The sequence below is a fragment of the Anser brachyrhynchus genome, assembly GCF_964034855.1.
Source record: "Anser brachyrhynchus genome assembly, chromosome: 3".
In the NCBI taxonomy this organism is placed as follows: Eukaryota; Metazoa; Chordata; class Aves; order Anseriformes; family Anatidae; genus Anser; species Anser brachyrhynchus.
The window spans coordinates 85,267,886-85,287,561 of NC_137696.1; the positions used below are offsets into that span (position 1 = coordinate 85,267,886).

Sequence of the window (19,676 nt, forward strand, 5' to 3'; positions counted from 1 at the left end):
ATTTCCAGCCCATACTTCAATTCTTAGTTTTTCACGTCTTTTTATATTTCTGATTTCTCACTTTTTTTTTTTTTTTGGTAACACCTCCTAATTTATTATCTGAAAATGTAATTAATGCACTGTTTATTTTTTCTTCCACTTCATTACTAAAAATAATTAATGTTGTTTTTTGTGTTTTTTTTTTCCTTTTTTTTTTTTAATCCTACTGAGGCATAAATATATTATGATCCTCATTGTAAGGACTCATCTGAAGCTCTAAATGTTTAAAGGGAAAAAAGGATTTAACAAACTTTAATTAACTAAACAATACACTTGGAATACAAAATGACGCCATGGATCTGACAACTTTTTAAAGGAAATGCAGCTGTTGCTTTTAGTTTCTCTACACAGGCCCTTTATTGGCTTGAAACATTAGAAATGTCTTACTCACAGAGTGAGTATAACTCCAGTCTTCATGGTAATCTAGTTCTTCACCTCAGCTAGTCACACCGGAACTACCTTGAAGATCTTAACCTCTGATATTTTCTTTCTTGAAAGTTTCTGAGCATAAAAGTAGCCCTCATCCTTTATGGCCTTATCAACATTAACAGTTATTAATGCTACAAAAATTTACAAAAATCCTTTTTGATTTTGTTTCCAACTGAACTGTCCTTTTCAGAGAAAAGTTAGAACACAAGGGGTAAGAAAAACCCCTGATCCATTACTTTGTCTGTGTCAATGTTCTTAAATTAATTTTGTCTATAGAGGAGTAAAACCTGGGTAGCTATATTCTTCTTCTTAATGCTCTCTCAATCTCCAACTGTTTTCTTCAAAGGAAATATCTGATTCTGTTTTTCCTTTAACATGAACTTATCTTCCTTTCTCCTGAATCTGTGTAAATTTCTCCAGGCTTGTCAATAAATTGCACAGGTCTTCTTCGACTCTTGAAGAACTGCTTCCTGTTACTTTTTTTGAACCCGGATCTAAATAGCTTTCTAGTCAGAGCTTTCTAGTACCTGTGGCATACAATGCAGTGAATGATTAGTCACCATACACAGTCTTGATGCTGCTCATACATTTGTGGGGCTTTATTATATCTTCCTCTAATTATCCTTTCCTCTAGTTAGAACTTTTCCACACTCAAGAGTCTTGAACTATTTGTATTTTTATTCATATGTATGCTTTTCCATTCTGCCAATCCTCCTGGTTGCCATCTCTGAAAATTTTCTTAGTTCTATATAATCTTTTGAGATAAGAGGTCCATAAGTGAAATCAATATTCAAGATACGGATGAGCCATACATTTTTCTTCCCAATGAAACAATAATTTTCCTGTGCAATTCCTACATCTGGTTAGCTTTTCTGCTTCCTGATGTGCTTACAGCTTATGTTTTCATAGAACTATTTTTCATAACCCAAGATCCTGCTCTGATTTAGAACAGTCAACTCAGAACTGTTCTAAAACAACTTCAATCAATTCAAATTCAGTCGATTCAATTTTGTCAAATTTTGATTTCTTGTGCATGTTTGTTTCTTGTGTCTGTGTATGTGTGCACACATGAATTTACATGCATCATTTTACATTCATCTACATTGATTTTAATCTGAAATTTTATTTCTGATTTTTTTGTCCCCTTTTGAATCTTCCTAGTGAAATAAATGTGATATACTATAGCTTATAAAGTTATTTAGTTTTCCTATATACTCCAGTTTTTGGATAAGAACTGGAAAGTACTGGACAAATCCGCTTTGACATAAGATGAATAAATTGAATTGCATTTTTATTAGCTTATTTTCTGTCTTGCATTGTTTCAAACCAGTTGTATTGTTCAATGCAGACAGTCTGAAAAGCAGGAATCCTAGGTTTCTTTGAAGTTGAACTGCCTTCTCCTTCTACAAATTATTATCTCATACAACTATGGTAATTAATACTAATTTATCATGATCTGTTGCCATGTAATTTTTAGACTGTCTAGATATTTGACAAATGCAAAAGAGACAGTGACATGGGGATGACTGGCAAAACAGAGTACCAAAGAAGTAGTTGATGAATTGTTTTGTACTCGCTCTGCTTTCCTCACAGCTGGGAAGATAATGTGAAGTTCATAGAATCACAGAATCAGAATATCCCGAGTTGGAAGGGACCCATAAGGATCATCAAGTCCAACTCCTGGCACCGCACAGGTCTGCCCAAAAGTTTAGACCATGTGACTAAGTGCACAGTCCAATCTCTTCTTAAATTCAGACTGGCTTGGTGCAGTGACTACTTCACTGGGGAGCCTGTTCCAGTGTGCGACCACCCTCTCGGTGAAGAACCTCTTCCTGATATCCAGCCTAAACTTCCCCTGCCTCAGCTTGACACCATTCCTGCAGGTCCTGTCACTGGTGATAACAGAGAATAGGTCGGTGCCTACCCCTCCCCTCCCCCTCGCGAGGAAGCTGTAGACTGCGATGAGGTCCTCCCTCAGCCTCCTCTTCTCCAGGCTGAACAGGCCAAGTGACCTTAAACTAGGTAAGAAGGGGGACGGGGCTCAAACAAGGCTTGTTGGAGCTGTGCCGGGGGAAACAATGGCTCGGCTGGGGAAGAAGGCGATGGCCCAGCTGAAGTGCATCTACACTAACGCACGCAGCATGGGTAACAAACAGGAGGAGCTGGAAGCCATCATGCAGCAGGCAGGCTACGACTTGGTTGCCATCACGGAGACGTGGTGGGACCGCTCCCACGACTGGAGTGCTGCAATGTCTGGCTATAGGCTCTTCAGAAGGGACAGGCAGCACAGAAGGGGTGGTGGCGTGGCTCTCTACATTAGAGAATCTTTTGATGTTGTGGAACTTGAGGCTGGGAATGATAAGGTTGAATCCCTGTGGGTTAGGATCCGCGGGAAGGCCGGCAAGGCTAGCATCCTGGTCGGGGTCTGTTATAGACCGCCGAACCAGGATGAGGAGATGGATGAGGAGTTTTATAGGCAACTGACAGAAGTTGCAAAATCGTCGGCGCTTGTCCTCGTGGGGGACTTCAACTTCCCGGACATATCCTGGAAACACAACACGGCACAGAGGAAGCAGTCTAGGAGGTTTCTGGAGAGCGTGGGAGATAGCTTCCTGATGCAGCTGGTAAGTGAACCTACCAGGGGTGGTGCCCCGCTAGACCTTCTCTTCACAAACAGAGAAGGACTGGTGGGAGATGTGGTGGTCGGAAGCTGTCTTGGGCAGAGTAACCACGAAATGGTAGAGTTCTCTATTCTTGGCGAGGCCAGGAAGGGGACCAGTAAAACTGCTGTATTGGACTTCCGGAGGGCTGACTTTGAGCTACTCAGGACGCTAGTTGGCCGAGTCCCTTGGGAGGCGGTTCTGAAGGGCAAAGGAGTCCAGGAAGGCTGGGCGCTCCTCAAGAAGGAAATCTTAATGGCTCAGGAGCGGTCCGTCCCCACGTGCCCAAAGATGAGCCGGCGTGGAAGAAGACCGGCCTGGCTCAACAGAGAGTTGCGGCTTGTGCTTAGCAGAAAAAAGAGGGTTTATAATCTTTGGAAAAAAGGGCGGGCCACTGAGGAGGACTACAAGGATGTAGCGAGGCTGTGCAGGGACAAAATTAGAAAGGCCAAAGCTCATCTGGAGCTCAACCTGGCTACTGCCGTTAAAGACAACAAAAAATCCTTTTACAAATATATCAACGCGAAACGGAGGACTAAGGAGAATCTCCATCCTTTACTGGATGCGAGGGGAAACCTAGTTACTAAGGATGAGGAAAAGGCTGAGGTCCTTAATGCCGCCTTTCCTCAGTCTTTAGCGGCAATACCGGTTGTTCTCTGGATACCCAGTGCCTTGAGCTGGTGGAAGGGGATGGGGAGCAGGATGTGGCCTTCGCTATCCATGAGGAAATGGTTGGCGACCTGCTACGGAGCTTGGATGTGCGCAAGTCGATGGGGCCGGATGGGATGCACCCGAGGGTACTGAAAGAACTGGCGGAGGAGCTGGCCGAGCCGCTTTCCATCATTTATCGGCAGTCCTGGCTATCGGGGGAGGTCCCAGTCGACTGGCGGCTAGCCAATGTGACGCCCATCTATAAGAAGGGCCGGAGGGCAGACCCGGGGAACTATACGCCTGTCAGTTTGACCTCAGTGCCAGGAAAGCTCATGGAGCAGATTATCTTGAGGGTCATCACGCGGCACGTGCAGGGCAAGCAGGCGATCAGGCCCAGTCAGCATGGGTTTATGAAAGGCAGGTCCTGCTTGACGAACCTGATCTCCTTCTATGACCAAGTGACGCGCTTGGTGGATGAGGGAAAGGCTGTGGATGTGGTTTACCTTGACCTCAGTAAGGCTTTTGATACCGTTCCCCACAACATTCTCCTCAAGAAACTGGCTGCTCGGGGCTTGGACTGGCGTACGCTTCGCTTGGTTAGAAACTGGCTGGATAGCCGGGCCCAGAGAGTTGTGGTGAATGGAGTCAAATCTGATTGGAGGCTGGTCACTAGTGGTGTCCCCCAAGGCTCACTACTGGGGCCGGTCCTCTTTAATATCTTTATCGATGATCTGGATGAGGGCGTCCAGTGCACCCTCAGTAAGTTTGCAGATGACACCAAGCTAAGTGCGTGTGTCGATCTGCTCGAGGGCAAGAAGGCTCTGCAGGAGGATCTGGATAGGCTGGAGCGATGGGCTGAGGTCAGATGTATGAAGTTCAACAAGGCCAAGTGCCGGGTCCTGCATCTGGGGCGCAACAACCCCAAGCAGAGCTACAGGCTGGGAGATGAGTGGTTGGAAAGCTGCCTGGCAGACAAGGACCTGGGAGTACTGGTTGATAGGCAGCTGAATATGAGCCAGCAGTGTGCTCAGGTGGCCAAGAAGGCCAACAGCATCCTGGCTTGTATAAGAAGCAGTGTGGCCAGCAGGTCTAGGGAAGTGATTGTGCCCCTGTACTCGGCTCTGGTGAGGCCGCACCTCAAGTACTGTGTTCAGTTTTGGGCCCCTCGCTACGAGAAGGACATGGAGGTGCTCGAGAGAGTCCAGAGAAGGGCGACGAAGCTGGTGAGGGGTCTGGAGAACAAGTCTTACGAGGAGCGGCTGAGGGAGCTGGGCTTGTTCAGCCTGGAGAAGAGGAGGCTCAGGGGCGACCTTATTGCTCTCTACAGTTACCTTAAAGGAGGCTGTAGAGAGGTGGGGGTTGGTCTGTTCTCCCACATGCCTGGTGACAGGACGAGGGGGAATGGGCAAAAGGTGCGACAGGGGAGTTTTAGGTTGGATGTTAGGAAGTACTTCTTTACCAAAAGGGTTATTAAGCATTGGAACGGGCTGCCCAGGGAGGTGGTGGAGTCACCATTCCTGGAGGTCTTTAAAAGACGTTTAGATGTAGAGCTTAGCGTTATGGTTTAGTGGAGTACTTAGTGTTAGGTCGGAGGTTGGACTCGATGATCTTGAGGTCTCTTCCAACCTAGAAATCTGTGATACTGTGATACTGTGATACTGTGACCTCAGCTGCTCCTCATATGTCTTCCCCTCTAGGCTCTTCACCATCTTCGTTGCCCTCCTCTGGACACTCTCCAACAGTTTCATGTCCTTTTTGTATTGTGGTGCCCAAAACCACACACAGTACTCGAGGTGAAGCCGCACCACCGCAGAGTAGAGTGGGACACTCACTTCCCTCGACCGACTAGTGATGCTGTGCTTGACGCATCCCAGGATATGGCTGTCCCTCCTGGCTGCCAGGGCACACTGCTGGATCATATTCAACTTGCTGTCAACCACAACCCCCAGATCCCTCTCTGTGGGGCTGCTCTCCAGCATCTCGTCGCCCAGTCTGTACGCATAGCCAGAGTTGCCCCATCCCAGGTGCAGGACCCGGCACTTGCTTTTGTTAAACTTCATGTGGTTGTGGATTGCCCAGCTCTCCAATCTGTCCCAATCTCTCTGCAAGGCCTTTCCACCCTCATCCGAGTCCACAACTCCTCCAAGTTTGGTGTCGTCGGCAAATTTGGTCAAAACACCTTCTAGTCCTACATCCAAATCATTTATAAAAACATTGAAGAGGACTGGCCCTAAAATGGAGCCTTGAGGGACCCCACTAGTGACCATCCGCCAGCCAGATGCGGCCCCATTTACCACAACCCTTTGAGCCCTGCCCGTCAGCCAATTGCTCACCCATCGTATGATGTTTTTGTTTAGCTGTATGCTGGACATTTTGTTCAGTACGATCCTATGGGAAACCGTGTCAAAAGATCACATCAGCTGGTTTCCCTTGATCGACTAGATGGGTGATCTTATCATAAAAGGAAATCAAATTTGTTAGGCAGGACCTACCCCTCGCGAACCCATGTTGGCTGGGATATAATGCCTTCAGCCTTTTGCATTATCCTGACTTCCTTAGGCATGAGGAGAATGGCTGTAGAACGCAAACCCTTATGATTATCTACCAGTAGCATACACCTAATTTGTTACATTTATATGTATACATGCACATATATGCACAGAAACACACTTACATGCATATTCGTGTTATTCATCCTCAGTTGAATTTAGCATGCTCCTAGGGCTTTTAGGGACCTTAGAATAATGTCTTGTCTTGGAATGTTAATATGTGTGAATAGTAAGGAATAAGACTCATAAATGCTGGCAGAAAAGGAGGACTGGCAATACAGACATAAGGTAGTAATCTCATATGTTCCTTTCTCAATTTTCTTGTCTTCAGGAGTTGTTTAGCTGGACTAAGACCACTGACCTCTTACTTGAAGGGCTACACTACAGTAGTAGTATACGCTACTTGCCTTTTCAGATTCCCCAGGCCATTTAGAAGATGAATGTTCTTGTAAAGCCGCTGAAAGAATGGTTCTTGCTTTCATTTCAGTGTTACTGGCAGTACAACCTGTTCTAGTTGAAACAAAAAAGATTTCCTTAATCTAAGGATCCTGGGGATAATATTAACATCAAATAAATACAAGAACATGTAGGAATAAGAGCAAAATGAAGTTAGATGTCATATTAGAGAAACCTATGTGTAGGACGTTGCTAATTCTTGTAAAATTTATCTGTTTCTTAAGACAGTGAATGATGAGTGGGAAGATGGTGGGTGTAGGAGACTGTCAAGTGTGCATGAAGAGAAAAAAAATGTGGTAGCAAAGGAGAGTGGAAGTATTCCAATATGCAATATTCCAAATGAACAAGTCAATCATTTCTGAAAAGTATTACTGGCCTTGATTCTGATGCTGCACTTATTGGTAAGGTTGTTCTTCATTTGCCTAAGTGCAAGAGAAGCATCACAGTCATCACCCATCTAAATAAAGTCTCCATGAGATTTTCATGTTATTTTATACTTTAAACCTCTTGCAGTAGAACCTGTTTCAATAACAGAAACTTTTATAACTTGGCTATTTATGTGACTTCTGTTACACAGAACATTAGTTAACTTAAGTGCTTTTTATTTAATATTTTATAAGTATTGGATTTTTTTTTCTTCTAGTGAGTTTTATAGCTTCTATGGATTGTCATTGTGTAATATATATTAAATTTGATTAAAAGGATAGAATATGCTTAAATGAATCAATCAGCATTTTTTCTCAGTGATTTTTATTTATTATGAGGGAAGTCTTAAAACAACTGAATTATTTGAATGTTGCTAAGAAGATGTTTTGCAAGATTTTTTTTTTTTCTTTCAGCTTGATTATTGTAATATTAGCTTTGTCTTCTCTTGCCATATGACTGATATTAGGAGGCTGTAGAGAGATGGGGACTGCTCTCTTCTCCCAAACACCAAGTGATAAGAAAAGAGGAAATGGCCTTAAGTTGTGGAAGGGGAGGTTTAGGTTGGATATTAGTAAAAAATTTCTTCACTGAAAGGGTTGTGAAATATTGGAACAGGATGCCCAAGGACGCAGTTGAGTTACCATCCCCGAAGGTCTTCAAAAGACATGTAGATATAGAGCATAGTGATGTGGTTTAATGATGGACTTGGCAGTGCTAGGTTACAGATTGGACTAGATGATCTTAGAGGTCTTTTCCAACCTAAATGATTCTATGATTCTTTGGTATGTCTCTATGTGCACCAAAACTACTCTGTGTGGGACCCTCACTACAGGAAGGACATGGAGGTGCTCGAGAGAGTCCAGAGAAGGGCGACGAAGCTGGTGAGAGGTCTGGAGAACAAGGCTTATGAGGAGCGGCTGAGGGAGATGGGGTTGTTTAGCCTGGAGAAGAGGAGGCTCAGGGGAGACCTTATCGCTCTCTACAGCTACCTTAAAGGAGGCTGTAGCAAGGTGGGGATTGGTCTATTCTCCCACGTGCCTGGTGATAGGACAAGGGGGAATGGGCTAAAGTTGCGCCAGGGGAGGTTTAGGTTGGATATTAGGAAAAACTTCTTTACTGAAAGTGTTGTTAGGCATTGGAATGGGCTGCCCAGGGAAGTGGTTGAGTCACCATCCCTGGAGGTCTTTAAAAGATGTTTAGATGTTGAACTTAGTGATATGGTTTAGTGGAGGACTTGTTAGTGTTAGGTCAGAGGTTGGACTAGGTGATCTTGGAGGTGTCTTCCAACCTAGATGATTCTGTGATTCTGTGAAAGTAGAAGAAGAAGGTATTATTTTTACTGTGAGCCTTTGAGTCTGCACAGAGGTAAATCTAAAGACTGTCTTGGAATAACAGTTATCTTCCCCTGAAAGATGATAAGTCATGGAAGGATTTCAAACTGTTCCATTCCTGAAAATCAAGGCATCTGAGAACAAGGTTACATAAGCTATTTTCTTTCTCCACTATCCATACTAGAATCAAAAATGTCACCTTAAGTCCTTCTTCAGGAAATTAGCACACTTAATTTTCCAGTTAAACAACTATAGACATTAATTTACTGCTGTAAGATAAACGTAGCATAAGCCATTTCAATGCACTGCTACCATAACAAATATATTATTCCTAGTGCTCATGATGTGTTAACTTAAAGAGGAGATAATTCCCCTCATTCAAGAAAGTTGAATATGGTAATCCAGAAAGTCAAATTTGCAAAGCCTTATGTAAGAGACTGTCATAAAAATATTTTTTTCTTGTCCCCTAATATCCTCTGTCTGATTCTACTGAATGCCAAGTGCACTTAAATCCCTGCAATACTGAAAGTAGTCTGATTCTGCTAGACAAAAGGACATTATCAGCTTATTTGAAAGACTGAGAGAGATTTTATGGATTAGATAATGAGCTATTTTAAATACTGACTTTACTGTATTTGAGTAATTTTAAAACCTGCTGCATTTTTTTTTTTCCTACCCACAAGGTAAACTCATTCATGATTTCAGTCTTAATATGTGCTTCTCAGGCACAAGCCAGAACCTAGTAGATTGCTTGCTGGCTTCTTTGCTCATGGTCTAGCTTTCTTGCTTAATTTATGATCATCTTTTTAAGAAATGATTCTTAATTGGTATGATCTTGAACAAATACTTAGTCTTTGTGTCTGAAACTAAGCACCCACATTCTGTATTTTGGCATTCTGATCTCCTAAATTCCTGAATATGTGCAGCTCCCAGGTATTCAGCATGAAGACTTTAATTTGTGTTTGGTGTCCTGTGAATCACTATGGCCTCACATATTCACTAGATGATGGATAGCTACTAGGGAAGGAATACTATTACGTTTTCTCACTAATTTCTCTCATAAAATTATCTGGTAATAATGTGAAAACAAAGCAAAACAAAATACCTGTTTATTTGATTGATTCCATGTTTATTTTCAAACAATATGCCAGTTATTTCAGCCTTAACATGTCTAAGAAGTTTTTGAAACAGCTTTATTTTTCCACTGTACTTAGGAGATTTTTCTAGAAGAAAATATATAAAATTATGATCCTTTTTGCCATATTTTAGTTTCATAGAGCTAAAGCAAGGCTGAGAAATCTTAGTGCTTACACACCTGTGATGTTTTAAATACTCTAGAAAGCATAATTTTTTGTGTGTGTTCATAATGTGTAAAAACTTACTTTTCCAGCTTACCTCCCATTCACATCTTACTTTTCTCCATTTTTGTTCCCAGCTCCCTGTTAATCATTCCAGTCCATATCATCCATAGTTTAGCCTCTCTGCTTTTCTGAATAGCATGGTTAATTCAGTGTTCATGACTGAGTGGTTCTGATTCTTCATCTTACTTTTTTTTTTCCATTTTTCCTTTTTTCTATTTTTTTTCTTTTTTCTTTCTTATTTTTTCCCTTTCCTTTTACACTTTCTTTTCTCCTACAGATTTTTTTTATTATAATTATTTTTGTTTCTCCACATAGTAAAATCATAGATTGGAAATCCATTCACATTTCATGCATGTAAGTATATTTTCAGCTTAACTAATTGTTCTTTGGAATATATGGAACAAAGTTTATCATCTAGCGTATTTTAGGAGAGTAATTTGGAGCTAAAATATACTCAAGAGGTTGCTATTTAAATGACAAGATAACTATTTATTAAATGATGCATCTATTTTAAGACTGGAAGAATAAAGACTTTTTCTTTTTTTTTTTTTTTTTTTTTTTTAAGTTTTCTGGAAATGTAAAGCAATAGTTTTATCCTTTCTGAATCCTGCCCCCCCCCCCCCATTTTGTGGAATCAATAAGACAATAGCAACATTTTCTGGATTGAAAGCTCACCTCTGTTTCAGCGACAATTTTTTTCTTTGCTTGAGTCATTTCTCTGACCTTCTTTATATTCCATTTTTTATTTATATGAAATAAGACATGTGTTATTTCTCAGTTTAAATTGCTTTTTATCCATGCAGGGCAAATTAAAATGGAACTCTTAAGGGAGTCATATCATCTTGATTACCATACTAAAATAGAGGCAGGTTGCACCACTGTTCATTGACCTGTGTCTAGGAGTTCTTATTTCAGATTCTAGCTCTGTAAGTGACTTTGGGCTACTTAGTTAAGTTTTGTGTGCTTGGTTTTCTCCCTCTGAAAAACATTTATTATTTTTGGTGGTTTGTAAAACACCATTTGTGTTTTTTGTTTTATAAACAAAAAACATCTCCAAACTATATTTATGACTGAAAAACAAACTATATTTATGATTGAAGATATCTTAATTGTAATAATGTCACTGTTTCTTGAACATTTTTTTTTGTTATATGTAAGAGTTCAAAAGGGGGCTATACAATTTTAAAAGTTCTACCTTTAGGCTAGAAAGACTGCAAAGGCTAACGTGAGCATGGGGGTTGCCTGGCCTTTTCCATCATTAGCATCATGGCCCATGGTAACCAATCTGTATCACTGAGCAATGTTTTGAGCAAAGAGCAAATGTGGAAAAACAAACAGATAAATAATCCCAGCCAACCCAGAAGACTAATATGAAGAGTACCTTTGTCCATTTCACTCTTGGTTTTACTTCTTCCAGGGTGATGTGTTTTTTTCTTTTACTTCAAACATTCAGCATTCGATTTTATTGCTATTTTAATGGACTCTAAATGTCATAGAAGAATGTCATTCAGTCAGAGAAAGCTACATTTCCTCCTTTCAATATGTAAAAGTTTGGCCCACAGAAACAGGCAAAACAAAGCAAAAACAAACATACAAATAAGAACTTTCAGGAGGAAGTGGTACATACCCTTCTGGGGAGGGGGGCAATAGCATGCACCCATCAAGTATAACCAAGGAAAATAAGAAAGAAGACAGCCCTCTACAGTTCTGACAGAAGAGCCTCAACCTCAGTGACTAAAAACTATCAAGGGCTTTTCCTATCTTCACTGACTACATCACAGCAGATCCATGATATTGTATACCAAGAACTAATTTGGGACATAAATGTAAAGACCAGGAGTTTTTTTATTTGCAGAAGATCATGTGTAACAGTTCAACACGAGCACAATGTATGCTCTTAACAGATGAATTTAACAAAATTTTGTTTCAAAGTTAATGCCCAGCTTGATGTGTCTGTCTTCTAAACACTCCCATCACAGCAACCTGAAATAGTCTAGTGTGTGTATAAGTATATATAGAAATGTTCCATAACAACAAAGGAGAATAGAGAAGCTTACTTCTAAGATAAATATCTCAAGTTAGCAATATGATTTTTCTCTTACAATTTCAACTATAGATCCATCCTGAACAAATGCTCATTTTGCTTCTCCCTTTTTCACCTTCCTCTTTGGGATTTCAGCTTATGTTCTATTTCTCCTTAGTTCATTGTATTATTTTAACTTAGTGACACACAGAGTATCTGTATTCCAACCTTTACTTAACTATCTGAGCTATGAGAATGAGAGCTGGTTGAATGTCTTACAAGATGTACAACTATTGATTGTGTATGTGTGCGTGTACTTAATTTTCTAAAAATATCAGCATCAAGGGAATTGTGAACAACTTGGACACCTTTTATCTCTTAGTTTTATTTGTTATATTTGAAGATATATGTGTTCTTTGGCCATTAAGTTTTCATTCCATTCTTTAATACAGCTGAGGATAGAACTCATTAATCATAGGCCAGACTGGAGAACTATAGTTATAACTCTTAAGTTTCAGAGTAGTAAACAGAAATTTTTTTAATATAGAAACAGATTCAGTCAGTCAATGAAAAGCTATCCTTACTGCCTTCCATTACATATCACTCTCTTCTTTCAATTCAATAACTGATCTGATACTCAATCTTTCTATATAAAAATTAAAAAACGCTATTTGTACAGTATTCAATATGCTAAACACCTACTTAGTAGCTAAGATGCACATTATGCAAATAACAGTCCTTATTATTTATTTAATACAAATTATAACTGATCCTGTATTGGAAAGTAGAAATAGAAGTACTTTATTTATATGTACAAATGAATATGTGTATAAATGGCTCTGCGTATAAATAAGAGGTAATTAAAAAAGATTTTTTAACACAAAAAAGTAATAATTATGCATGATAAAGTATGGTCAGATACAGAAAGCAGAGATTCCCTGGCAAATCCTGTATCTCAGAGTCATCAAACATTTTTAAATAAATGCACGTTATGATACTTAGATTTTTGCTTTCCTAAGTGTTGGTATGGCTGTGTAGGTAGTCAGATTTCCATGAGAGCACAGGTACATTTGAGTCAGGGTAATGAACAGAATTAGTCATAACCATTTATATTAATACTACTAGGTTGTTTCTGTTACTTCTCACTTCCACCTTTCCACATTTATGTTCATGTTTTCTTTTCTTTTCCCTTTATTTTCTTAATCAGGGTATCTCTCTCCCATTGATAAAGTAGCTTAGTCATTTTACTTTTATCAGTTTGAAAGAAGGAAGGATGCCTGCAGCATGTGATCAGATCAGTCACTAAGCAATCTACTAGCAATTCTCCTGTGGACAAACAATGTTTGCTGGTGAAAAAGCCCCCCTCACTCCCCCACCCAAGTAATCACGTAGTCATAATTTCTTTACTATTAGCAATATATGTAAGTAATAACCCCTTATAAAAATAATTTGAAGTCTCTGACTCATACCAATGTACCTCATTATAACTATTATATTTAATGACTTTCTGATCAGAAATCTTATTTGTTGTATGTTATGTTGTCATACTAGTGATTTTTTTCATTATTTTCTGCTGTCTCTTTGACTTTTCAGGTTATCATTGTTCTGTTAAAACCAACTTTTCAAGCTTGTCTTCCATTACATAGGATACAAACTAATTGTTGTCTTTGTCAAGCTAATTGCTTTCTTTTTCAAGAGCTGTCATGCCCTATCATCATTTCATCTCTTGCTTCCCTTTTGACTTAAGAAGTTAGGCCACACGTGATTTGCTTATACGGACATACTTTGGTGCCTTTAGATTCTAGTACATACTTTCCTACACAGGAAATACTGTTTATTCAGAATTAGAGACACTTAATTCATCGTGTACACTGACTGAACTTTTTCGGAAATCCCTGTCTACTAGAGACAGTAGAAACTGCTTTTGGAATGCTGACAATGTTGAAACTAAGGTACCTTTAAAATGGGAATGGGAAACTGCCCTGTTTATGTTAGTTTGTCTGGAAACTAAATCAGAGCTGGTGCAACCCTAAACTTGGAGCAGTCTGAGATGAACACAATGACAGATGGCAAATAGGGTCTGTCTTTATAGCCCTATAGCACAAAGTGGATGAGGCAGCTCTAGTCTATTTAGTTGTTGACATTTTCATGTGAGGTAAGTCAAACACAAGCAAGACTATTATCAGGCTGCTGGCTGAAATATGTAAGTCACTGAAAAATCTCTCTTTCATATTTCCCATTTACTGAGGAAACCCTTAACCAAATCATTTTAAACTATATCATTACCCTTGACTCCAGTGTTACTGAAAGGCAAATGGCACTGTGGGAAAAATATACCTTCCTAGGCAACTAACAGAGTGATACCTCATTTTATCAGGGATAGATCTTGCATGTCACGGTAATTCTTGCATCAATGACATCCAGGTTGGAAATACAAAGGCATCCTGAAAATATTGTTCTTGGATGAAGCAGATAATCTTCTTAAGCTTCACAGGTTGATGCAAACAGATCACCTGTATGTTTTTCTCTCTATTCCAGTTTACTATTTAACAAAAAGAATATTTTTTTTCAGTGGGATCAACCTCAGACACTTCAGAAATTCCTATCCGAGGAACAGCTGCACTCTGTAATGACAAATAAATAAAAAGTATGTTAATCATCAATTAAGTCATAGCTTTCTCATTAATAGAATGTTAGGCTTAGTTACAGTAACAGTACATTCTCAACACAGAAAAATAATTATTGAATCTAACAGTATTTAAAGATAAATTCAAAACTTATCTTACAAATTTGGCTTTCCAAGAGTTAGTTGGTTACATTTGTACATAGAATCATAGAATATCCCGAGTTGGAAGGGACCCATAAGGATCATCAAGTCCAACTCCTGGCACCGCACAGGTCTGCCCAAAAGTTCAGACCATGTGACTAAGTGCACAGTCCAATCTCTTCTTAAATTCAGACTGGCTTGGTGCAGTGACTACTTCACTGGGGAGCCTGTTCCAGTGTGCAACCACCCTCTCGGTGAAGAACCTCTTCCTGATATCCAGCCTAAACTTCCCCTGCCTCAGCTTGACACCATTCCCGCAGGTCCTGTCACTGGTGATAACAGAAAATAGGTCGGTGCCTACCCCTTCCTCTCCCCCTCGCGAGGAAGCTGTAGACTGCGATGAGGTCCTCCCTCAGCCTCCTCTTCTCCAGGCTGAACAGGCCAAGTGACCTCAGCTGCTCCTCATATGTCTTCCCCTCTAGGCTCTTCACCATCTTCATCGCTCTCCTCTGGCCACTCTCCAACAGTTTCATGTCCTTTTTGTATTGTGGTGCCCAAAACCACATACAGTACTCGAGGTGAAGCCGCACCACCGCAGAGTAGAGTGGGACACTCACTTCCCTCGACCGACTAGTGATGCTGTGCTTGACGCATCCCAGGATATGGCTGTCCCTCCTGGCTGCCAGGGCACACTGCTGGATCATATTCAACTTGCTGTCAACCACAACCCCCAGATCCCTCTCTGTGGGGCTGCTCTCCAGCATCTCGTCGCCCAGTCTGTACGCATAGCCAGAGTTGCCCCATCCCAGGTGCAGGACCCGGCACTTGCGTTTGTTAAACTTCATGTGGTTGTGGATTGCCCAGCTCTCCAATCTGTCCCAATCTCTCTGCAAGGCCTTTCCACCCTCATCTGAGTCCACAACTCCTCCAAGTTTGGTGTCGTCGGCAAATTTGGTCAAAACACCTTCTAGTCCTACATCCAAATCATTTATAAAAACATTGAAGAGGACTGGCCCTAAAATGGAGCCTTGAGGGACCCCACTAGTGACCATCCGCCAGCCAGATGCGGCCCCATTTACCACAACCCTTTGAGCCCTGCCCGTCAGCCAATTGCTCACCCATCGTATGATGTTTTTGTTTAGCTGTATGCTGGACATTTTGTTCAGTACGATCCTATGGGAAACCGTGTCAAAAGATCACATCAGCTGGTTTCCCTTGATCGACTAGATGGGTGATCTTATCATAAAAGGAAATCAAATTTGTTAGGCAGGACCTACCCCTCGCGAACCCATGTTGGCTGGGATCAATGACTGCATTGTCCCACAGGTGCGTTTCAATAACTTCAAGGATCATCCTCTCCATAATTTTACCATGCACTGACGTGAGACTGACAGGCCTGTAATTGCTACGGTCTTCTTTCTTACCCTTCTTGAAAATTGGCACAACATTTGCCAGCTTCCAGTCCAATGGGACCTCTCCCGATTCCCAAGACCATTGAAAAATAATTGAGAGTTCCCACGATGACATCTGCCAGCTCTTTAAGCACCCTGGGATGAATCCCATCCGGACCCATGGACTTGTATGGATCCAGGTGGAGCAGCAAATCCCGCACATGTTCAGGGTCGGTTGGGAGTTTGTCACTCCCACCGTCATGGTCCTCCAGCTCAGGGTACCCTGGGTCCCGAAGCCCATCATCAGTGTTGAAGACAGAGGCAAAGAAGGCGTTAAACGTCTCTGCTTTGCCTATGTCATTGTCTATGTGGAGACCCTTCCCATCTAGTAGCAGACCTATGTTTTCTTTGGTTCTCCTTTTTCTGTTCACATATTTAAAAAAACCTTTTTTATTGTCTCCCACAGACATGGCCAGCTTCACCTCTAGTTGGGCTTTGGCTACACGAATTTTCTCCCTACAAACACGAACAGCATCCCTGTATTCCTTCCTTGTCACCTGAGCCTCCTTCCAGCGGCTGTACGCTTTCTTTTTTCGCCTAAGCTCCAGTAGAAGATCCCTAGTCAGCCAGGCTGGCCTTCTGCCCCAGCTGCCTGCCTTCTGATATTTTGGAATCGCCTGATCTTGTGCTTTTAGGAGGCAGTGCTTAAAGATTGACCAGCACTGATGGACGCCAATGCCTTACATGTTTGTATCAAGATCTATGTACCTATATATTCATATTACAATTTCATACATACATATCATAATATACACATATTGCTATATATTAACAATTTATTATATTATAATTCATATTGTGTCATATCTATTATGTATGCATGCAATAAACACATACAAGTAATTCCTTTTATTATCCAGTGAAAGAACAGAGATAGAGTCATACTGTGATTTTAGGAAGGAACTCTTTGTAGTGGGTTTACGTGGCAAGGTTTTCGTAGCAGGGGGCCATAGGCGTGGCTTCTGTGAGAAGGATCTAGAAGCTGCCCCATGTTTTGTAAGGGCCCCACTGCTGACCAGAGCTGAGCCAATAGGTGATGTTGTTTTGCACCTCTGTGAGAACATATTTAAGACAGGGAAAAAAAACGCTGCGCCACACAGCAGCTGGGAGAGTGAGAGGAGTGAGGAACAGCATTGCAGGCGCCAAGGTCAGTGAAGAAGGAGGGGGAGAGGTGCTCCAGGCGCCGGAGCAGAAGTCCCCTGTGGCCTGGGGTGAGGACCATGGTGAAGCAGGCTGTCCCCCTGCAGCCCATGGAGTACCACGGTGGAGCAGGGTTCCACGCTGCAGCCCGTGGAGGAGACCACAGTGGAGCAGGTGGACCTGCACTGATGGAGACTGCGGCCTGTGAAGGACCCCCAGTGGAGCAGATGGCCCTGCACTGATGGAGGCTGTGGCCTGTGGAAGACCCCTGCCAGAGCAGATTCCGGGCCAGACCTGTAGCCCATGGAGAGGAGACCACGCAGGAGCAGGTGACCTGGCAGGAGCTGCTGCTTCAGGTTAGAGCAGTTTGCTCCTGAGGGATGGACCCTGTGGTATGGACCCATATCTGGAGCAGTTCTTGAAGAGCTGCTGCCTGTGGGCAGCCCACGCCCGATCAGTTCAGCAAGGACTGCATCCCGTGGGAGGGACCCCACAGCACAGGGGACAAGAGTGACTGAGAAGGGGTGGCGGAGAAGAAGCGCTATAGACTGACCATAACCCCCATTCCCCCGTTCCCCTGCGCCACTCGGGGGGCCGAGGTGGAAGATGGTGGATGGAGGGGAAGGTGCTTTTGGTTTCTTTCCTTTGTTTCTCACTTCTCTAGCTCCTTAGTAATAGGTAATAAATCTAACTATCTCCCTATGCTGAGTCTGTTTTGTCCGTCATGATAATTAACTGTGCGATCTCCTTGTCCTTATCTCAACCCTTGAGCCCTTTTCATTGTATTTTCTCCCCGTTCCTCTTTGAGGAGGGGGTGTGAGAGAGCGGTTGTGGTGGAGCTCGGCCGCCCACCTGAGTAAAACCACCACACTCTTGAAAGACTGTAGGAGCAATCACCACAAAATGTGGCTGAGTCCGAGAACATGCATTATATTGGACTAGGGACAGTGAGCAGTGAGTTAAGGGTTTCTTTTTTTTTGGGGGGGGGGAACAGTAAGATAGCTTTGAGAGATCAGAAATATGGAACTCCTGATTAAAAAGTAAGTCTGGAGAAATGTTCCCTTTTTACTACCTTATATACTATCAGACTTCTGTATCACATTTTAGATATAAATCAATGGACAACAGACATAGGACAAATCAGAAGCATTAGTCTTTGCCAATAAGATGACCCACCAGTCAAGGAGCTTTAAACTAGGAATAAACAAGAAGGGAGATGACAACCAAAAATCCAATGAGGAAATGACAGACTAGGCTAGCAAGCTAAATGTGCAGGATAATGTGCACAGACTATATCTCCCAAAGGGTTACAGATGGTATAATGTCTGTGTTGCTATTCAGAAGAATCTTGAAAGGCTGAAGAAATGAAGCAACCAGAATCTCATAAAGTTTAGTAAACAGAAATGCAAAGTCCCACACTTGGGAAAGAATAACCATGTGCACCAGTACAGGCTGGGGTCTGGTTGGGTGAAAAACTGCTTGGCAGAAAATGACTTGAGAGTCCTGGTGGACAAAAAATTGAACTTATTTCAGTGATGTGCCCTTGTAAAACAACAGCATCCTGGTCTGCCTTAGGAAGACTATTGCCAGCAGATCAAGTAGTGTGATCTTCCTTCTTTCAAGAAGGAAGAAATATGTTGAGAAACATGTAAAATGTTTTGAAACACATAGAATGCTGTATCCAGTTCTGGTCTCTCCATTGCAAGAGAGGCAAGGAGTTAGTGGAGTGAATCCAGAATGGGCCACAAATATGCTTTAGGGACTGGAGTAACTGCCACATGAGGAAAGGCTGAGCGTTGGGACTGTTCAGCCTGGAGAAGAGAAGGCTTAAGGGTGATCCTATCAATATATATACCTGATGGGAAACTGTAAAGAAGATAGAGTCAGACTCATCTCAGTGATATTCAGTGAAAGACCAGAAGCAATAAGCATGGAGAAAATACAAGAAATTCCATGTGGACATAAGAAGCTTTTTTCCTGTTTGGAATGTCAACCACTAGAACAGGTTGCCCTAATAGGTTGTGGACTCTCATCCTTGGAGATACTCAAAAGACAAGACTTTTGAAAGCAACCTTTAGTAGCCGATCCTGCTCTGCTCAGGGACTAGATGATCTCCAGAGGTCCCTTGCAAGCCCATCTGTTTTGTGAAGACACTATTACTCTTAAGGAATTTACACTTCCAGGTTACATTCCGGATCAATCTAGACCTATTTCTAAGAAACTAATGAATGTTTCCATGACCAAGAGTCCATGTATATTATGGAGGTCTCAGTAAAAGGCATTGAAATTAAAAATCAGAAAGAAAGAACTCAAAATAGGACAAGGAGAGACATCCTTTAGAAAATCACTGTTTGACTGTGTTCTTGAATATGTCAAGACGATTTCAAGACACT

General features: G+C 41.8%; 1 long non-coding RNA gene across 4 annotated transcripts in view; it reads right to left on the minus strand.

Annotated features, from left to right (window-relative positions):
• Positions 1-6,481: 6,481 nt before the first annotated feature.
• LOC308193163 overlaps positions 6,482-19,676 on the minus strand; it is a 32,923-nt gene continuing 19,728 nt past the window's right edge. The window contains exons 3-6 of one of the 4 annotated variants that reach the window (XR_013949427.1): positions 14,290-14,549; positions 11,284-11,385; positions 9,647-9,764; positions 6,482-6,838 (exon numbers count right to left, since the gene is read on the minus strand). This is a non-coding gene — a long non-coding RNA (uncharacterized lncRNA). Of the gene's footprint in view, positions 6,839-6,925; positions 8,517-9,646; positions 9,765-11,283; positions 14,550-19,676 lie in introns of those variants that run through there. The other 3 variants (XR_013949429.1, XR_013949428.1, XR_013949430.1) reach the window with 3 other exon arrangements.